The sequence below is a fragment of the Montipora foliosa genome, chromosome 14, assembly GCF_036669935.1.
Source record: "Montipora foliosa isolate CH-2021 chromosome 14, ASM3666993v2, whole genome shotgun sequence".
In the NCBI taxonomy this organism is placed as follows: Eukaryota; Metazoa; Cnidaria; class Anthozoa; order Scleractinia; family Acroporidae; genus Montipora; species Montipora foliosa.
Window position 1 is genome coordinate 15,625,494 of NC_090882.1, and position 6,324 is coordinate 15,631,817.

At 38.7% G+C, this 6,324-nt stretch overlaps 1 protein-coding gene and 1 long non-coding RNA gene across 3 annotated transcripts in view; both read left to right on the plus strand.

Annotated features, from left to right (window-relative positions):
* LOC137985376 (regulator of G-protein signaling 7-like) overlaps window positions 1-1,289 on the plus strand; it is an 18,148-nt gene extending 16,859 nt beyond the window's left edge. For both annotated transcript variants that reach the window (XM_068832969.1, XM_068832970.1), the window contains one exon: window positions 1-1,289. This exon is cut by the window's left edge and continues 885 nt beyond it. The gene's annotated coding sequence lies outside the window, so the exon portion shown is untranslated.
* A 2,149-nt stretch (window positions 1,290-3,438) lies between these two features.
* LOC137984907 (uncharacterized) lies at window positions 3,439-5,779 on the plus strand. Its single transcript, XR_011119196.1, has 2 exons — window positions 3,439-3,622; window positions 5,188-5,779. It is a non-coding gene; the product is annotated as an uncharacterized lncRNA (long non-coding RNA).
* The last annotated feature ends 545 nt before the right edge of the window (window positions 5,780-6,324 follow it).

A 6,324-nucleotide genomic window follows, 5' to 3' on the forward strand; every position in this document is an offset into this window, starting at 1 on the left:
AATCAAAAGTGTTTAAGTAGACTAATAACTGGAAAAGAGTGAGTTTGTGAGAGATCATATTATACCAATTTCTTTTCCTTAAAATATGGGAAAGGGATGCAATTCCGCAATTTCAAGTGATCTCCTTTTATGAGGTATTTGTACGTTTTGAAGCTTAATGCCTGTCATTTTCATAACGGAAGAAAAGTGCAACTGCATTAGTGTTTGCATCCTAACGGATCGCGATTGTGTTGCCGGACAACCTTCATGGTCGTACTTTTAAAGTTATACTATGATCAAAAATCACTTCCTTTTTTTCTTCAAATTTTGAAAGTGTATTTGCTCATCACCTGCCTATCAAAATTTTTTGAACTTTGATTTTTATCCAAAGACCGTTTACTTTGCACGTAAATTTTGAATATTTCATGGTCCGCCATCACACCGGCACGTTCAAAACTGACCGACTGGACCTCATAGGGCTGGATCTAGGGGAAAATGACGTCATTTACTCACTAACTTAAAGTTTTAGCGTGTAAATGCTGCTTATTATATATGCAAAACACGAGTTTAAAAGTCTGAAAGCCCGAATCTCCCGTGCCAGATATTAATTCAGTCGCGTACACACGCATTGCGTTCTTAAACTATTGAGAACTGGTGAGTCTTAAATCATTTTCTCCTCGATCCAGCTCTCTCAATATCGTAAAGTTAGTAATTGCGGACTATTAAATAGGAAAATTCCAGTTTAAATGAAATGGTGTCTTTTAAATAAAGGCTTGAAACTAAGGTCACTCAGTATTTAGTTAACATAGTTTTGAAATGCAAAGGAGAATTAATTTTTTTTGGTCAGAGTACCACTTTAAAGCTCAGTACATAATATCTTTCTTCTTGGACATTGCCCACTGCGCATGTCAAATCCCAATGTGTTAAACCTTTCAGATACTCCCAGATATTTTGTATGCGAAGTTTCATCGGAAGACAATATGGAGACTATTTCTTCAGGCATCAATTTGCGACATGCTGTCAGTGATAAAATTTGAAGAGTTTAGCGTTACTCTTTAAAGAGATCCTCTTCAGGGGGGTCATCACAATCTGCTCGAAATAGAAAATTAATATAATAATCATGATGTGTTGAATGTAAAATGGATACATATCAAACTGTTTTAATAGTTATTAAATAGAAATGACGTCATAATCTGGCATATACGTTATTAAATTACTTATTTAATTGTGACGGAGTTAATTTCAACCGTCTAAAAATGATTTATTTCGAAAAATATTCTTTATTGAATTTAATAAAATTGATTTTTCTACTCTTGTTTACTCTCGAGTTTGTAACGTAACTGAGATCCGTAGTTTAAACGGTTTTGCGCCTGGCGGGCGATAATACTACTTCCGCTTAGGAGGGGTGGTTACTTTTCGTTGACATTAGCCCATAAGTAGAATCGAGCAACTCCCACACTTAGCCTATGTCACTGCATTTTTAAAGACGAATCTATTTTTGGACTACCTTTCCCTGTGATTGGTCATCGGGCTCCTGCGAGGGTCCCATTCGCGGGAATACCAACTTTATTCATTCAATACAATGAAAGGGTGAGATACCAGAGGTTGTTCCTATACGAGGGTATCCGCCCGGATGTTATTGATCTAGAGTCGAGTCGGAAATTCAATCTAAAAATAAATCGGTTTTTGAAAACGCCATGACAGGGATATGTAGGAGTTGCGCATGCTCGCTCCAACTCATGAGTTCCTGACGCTGGTTGACGCTGCCGGGTTCAGTCCTCCTCCTGTACTACTAATCCTTGAAACTGACAATCAAGTAGATAAACTTCAGGGTTGTTTAAGGTATAAGTAAACCGAGTTGTTCTGACCAAGTTTAGATCCATTCCATGCGATGCTCCCCCAAAAATGTTCACATCCCTACATGAGTCTAGGTTTGTACAGTAACGCAAATCGAGAAGTAATGCTGATATAAAAAGGCCTTGTTCTTTATTAAAGAATAAGCAAATTCGCGTAGTGCTCCGTCGGCTCGTTAAATGTTTTTGGGGTGTCAGCGAGTTAGGGTTGTGTCTGCGAGGGCGCTATTTCTTCATGCATTTCATTTAATTCATTTTTTTCCTAACCCCAAAACTAACAGCAACAATTTATAATCTTCGGTTTGCGACCCTCTTACAACCGCTTTGGTTCCTGCATGATCCTATGGCTTCTAAACCTGTACCTTATCTTGCGGGACAGTTAAGTTAACAAGTGTGAGCAAGATTTTTCCTTTGCATAATTGGTGTATGGGCGTTACGAACGCTTCAAATGTAAACTACGTTTAATTGAATAAACCACTTGTTTCACATTCAGTGGCGTGTAGGGGTTTTGTATCTATATTTTGTCAAAACAAATAGCACTGAACACCAACGATTCATAACTTTTTGTCTGCCTTTTAATTTTGGGCGAAATTCTTCCTTTTTTCTCTCCACTTCCTTTCCCTATTTTTACATTCTGAGGTCCACAGAGAAGTCCGAAAACTGCTTTGGCCGGCAAGTTGCTTCAAGGTCAGCTAAATTCTCCCAAAAGGATTTTTGAGTAATATCCTCTTGGATGAGAATTTAAACGGGACGTTTTTTCTACAAAACAACGCTTAAAAAACGGAAGAGTCAAAAAACACTGACGTTTGCTATGACGTTTGCTAACGTCTGCTTTTTACTAAAAACGTAGTTTCCGTGTGGTTAAAAAGCTCAAATGAATTCCAAAAAAGTGCTATAAGTTCTGAAAATTTGCTGTGAGGTGGGCTTATGAAAGATAATACCAGTACCAAGTGGAAGAAGATTTTAATAGCACAGCGGAAGATGATCATTGCAAACCCTTGTTAAATATTCATTAGTTAAACACGGTAGTTCTCCGTTGTGATAGCGTAAAAGGCAAATTCATGATGAAAAGAAATGACAAAAACCCGAAATCCAAAATGGGAGAAAAAAATGGTGACAAGCCAATTACTCAAACTATTTTACCGAAATTTTCGCACAGCGGGTACAAAAACAGTCGCTCTAAAAAGTTTAATTTCTCAGTACACGCGCCTCGTGTCTACTGTGCGTGTAAATGTGTAAGACGTTGAACGACACAATGGACATATGTCAAGCGGGCACTGACGAGATATCTTCCTGGAATGACTATTCGTGATTTGACTTCGATCACGGGAGGCCTGCCAAAGTTTTTCCAATGAGCGAATGAATGGCCCTCCGGACGAGCCAATGACTCAACTCGAAAATTTTATGGTCCACCGATCCCTCTCAAAATTTCAATTTCTAAAATAAGTAACAATGATGATCAGTTAGTGTTGTCGTCTACTCAAAGAGGTTCGGGGTTAAAATATACTGGGTTTGCAAAATAACCCTAATTACGGTTAGGCATCATCAGCACAACCAGGTTGGATTATTTGTTCGTAAACAGGAATCTGGAACATTTAGGTAATAGTGTTTTTTTAGATGTCTCGTGTGGGTTTGAGTATCGCGTTGCTGAGTGGGTCACTTGTGGCAGATAATGAGATCAAGTGTCACTGCCAGTTTTCGAACCGACGCAGTTTCAGCGGCACAATATAAGCAGTGAGTGTGGTTTCTTATGCGCCAAAATATCAAGCTTCGTGAAGACCACCATTTTGGTGAGTGAGGCGATTATTTAAATCTATCGCTTTCTTTAATTATTAGAAGTGACCGAAGTTTTTATTTTGTGTAGCGAGTCTCGTGAAAAAAGGTAATTGTTCAATATGTCGCGAACGGTTACAAACGCACTTTGTCCCTCGTGCCAAAAATTGAACACAGCTTCTTGGATTTAGAAAGTTTTGTTTCCTTGTTTCAACCGGTAATTTTTTTTTTACATAATTTAGTATTTGATCAGCATTTTGTATTTTTTTTTTTGTATCTTAATTGCTTGGTGCACCAAATGAAGGACACTGAAATTGCAAAACGGTTTGATTTGAAATTCAAATTTTTGTCGTTAATTGAAATGATAAAGCTATTATCCCGATTAGTGAACTGTGGGGGACAAACGTTCTCTTCGGACTACTGAGCAGTTCATTTTGGCTTCAGTGACAAACAGAGATTTTTTTCTCAAAAGTGAAGTTGATGCTCTCGCCAAGTGAAATCAGTTTTGGAGTTACACAGTAAGAAAGGAAATCTTTGTATATCATTTAGCGGCTGAAGTTGCACGTGCAGTCAAAATCGGGCTGCAAGCGAATCTGTGCAAGTACGGCATTGAAAGCAACGGCACGGCCAGCTCCAATTTTTGCCTTCGTCGTTCGTAAATGCGGCACAGTCATCCACAGCACTAGTGTTGGATGGCAAAAGGAAATATCGGTGAATGAGACATCGCAAGTACTCCAGTACCGAGCGTTCTCCAAGGTGCATTCAATACTGCAATGGCCTTGAAAGTTCAATTGCTGGTCAACTCTCCTCCAAAGTTCTGCAAAGGTTTCTCGTTTCTTCGGTTTGTATTGAATTGTTCGTTCAATAGGCTGCAATAATGGCAGCACATCACAAGTTGAGAGTGTTTTTAAATGCTGCCGACGTTTGCCACCGTGGATTATTTTGCAGCTGAAGGGCGCAATTGACACATGGCCTTTGCTATCAAATTGGAAAAGAGCAATACGATTTAATAAAGCGCCGGATTGTAATGAAATTCTGTTTACCGTAAATTTGATGACCTTCAAACTGATAAACGTAAAAGTATTTTTCCTCTCCAATTTCTTTGTAGCCTCCCTCGGTTTTTCCTTCTTTTTTTCTCAATTCAAACAGCAAATTGGACCAAATATGAATTTTGATTTTTACTGTAATATTCAGTTCTCAACTGTCTACAATAACAACGTTACGGAAACAGAAAATTACGTGCTTCCGACGTTGTCTGAGATGGTGCCAGAAGTGTTCCACAGTATTAATCGGGATACTTGATCTGAAACGTCGATATTGCTTACAGCTCTTGCTGATCTTCTGATAATCAGCTTCTAGTCTTTTGATATAGTTGACAACCAAATGGCGCCAAAAAGGAACGAATCCTTAAAGTTTTGATTGACCCAAAATTATGCAGTTCGACATTCCAGAATGTGAAGGTCGTTTATTTGCGGAAATTGGCATTACACTGGTTTTAGGATTATGTATTGTCCCTGTCCACTTACTACTCTTTTCATTGCGTATCCTGTCTAAAAATTCCTAATTTTCTTGTTAATTTCAGATGACCGTTATGACGATTTGCTGGCTTTTTGCACTGTCAGTCTTCCTTGTCCAGGCAAGCCATGCCTATAATCCGTTTGACCAGTTCGGTGTTTATTGCAAACCAGAGGCTTACAGGCAACTAGTAAAAAGGACCGGCTGTGATTCGCAGTACATCAGGGTGAAGGCTTGCCTTGGCACATGTGCTTCACACGCATATCCTCTAGACCACCCTCCTTACTTCAAGAAAATGTGTTCATGCTGTAAGCCGTCCAGTACTAGGTGGAAAGTTTTAAGCCTCCAGAACTGCGGCTCAGGAATATCGCCCGTTGTGCAAGTGGAATCTGCCTTTAATTGTAAATGCAGTGAATGTACTTGAGAAGGAAAAGAAAATTTGTCGTGTAAAAGAAGGCTATAAACGATTGTTAAGCTGCGTTGGAGATGAAAATTTCGTTATTAGAATGCATATCTGATTAAGTCAGTAATCTCCTTAGCCATGAGATCAAGAAGTTGTTCATATTAAGGCGCTGCAAGTAGGCTTTGCTTGAAAGCCAAACTACAATAAATTGACAAATTCTTAATAAAATGCAAAATAAATAAATAAAATAAAATTTCGTACCCATCTATCATTGTCAAAAAAAGGTCAAAAGTTTATTTTCTCTCTGTTAGCAATGATAAGGAACAGATCGACTTGACGAAAGATCAGAGCTGTTACATGTAATGAACCCACTCGAGCAAATGTTGTAGAGGAGTTTGAAAAATCCAGTGTTTACTGCTTTCGTAGCTTTTTGCTGTATATCAATGCGTTCAAATTTGTTCGGACCAGCCAAATACTGACACGGTGGCTTCAATTCAAGGAAAGGAATCCTATGTAAGAGTCGCTGGGTACAAACGGAACTCTTAAGGGTGTTGGTGTGCGAAAACAAAAGAAACAATTTGCGTCAATTTCTTTGGTTCATCCATTAACGTGGCCGCTGTGGTGTTTATGCCAACGTCGATCCAAGTGACTGAAAAGACAAATCCCTTAAAAAAAAAACACTCACTGTTCAAATGACTTCGAAGACAAATTACCCATATTGATCTCTAGTGGCAGTTGCATTATTAAAAAGCTGAACCGTGAACCAGCTAATTGTGTGCGAGACCTCACTCACAGACAGCT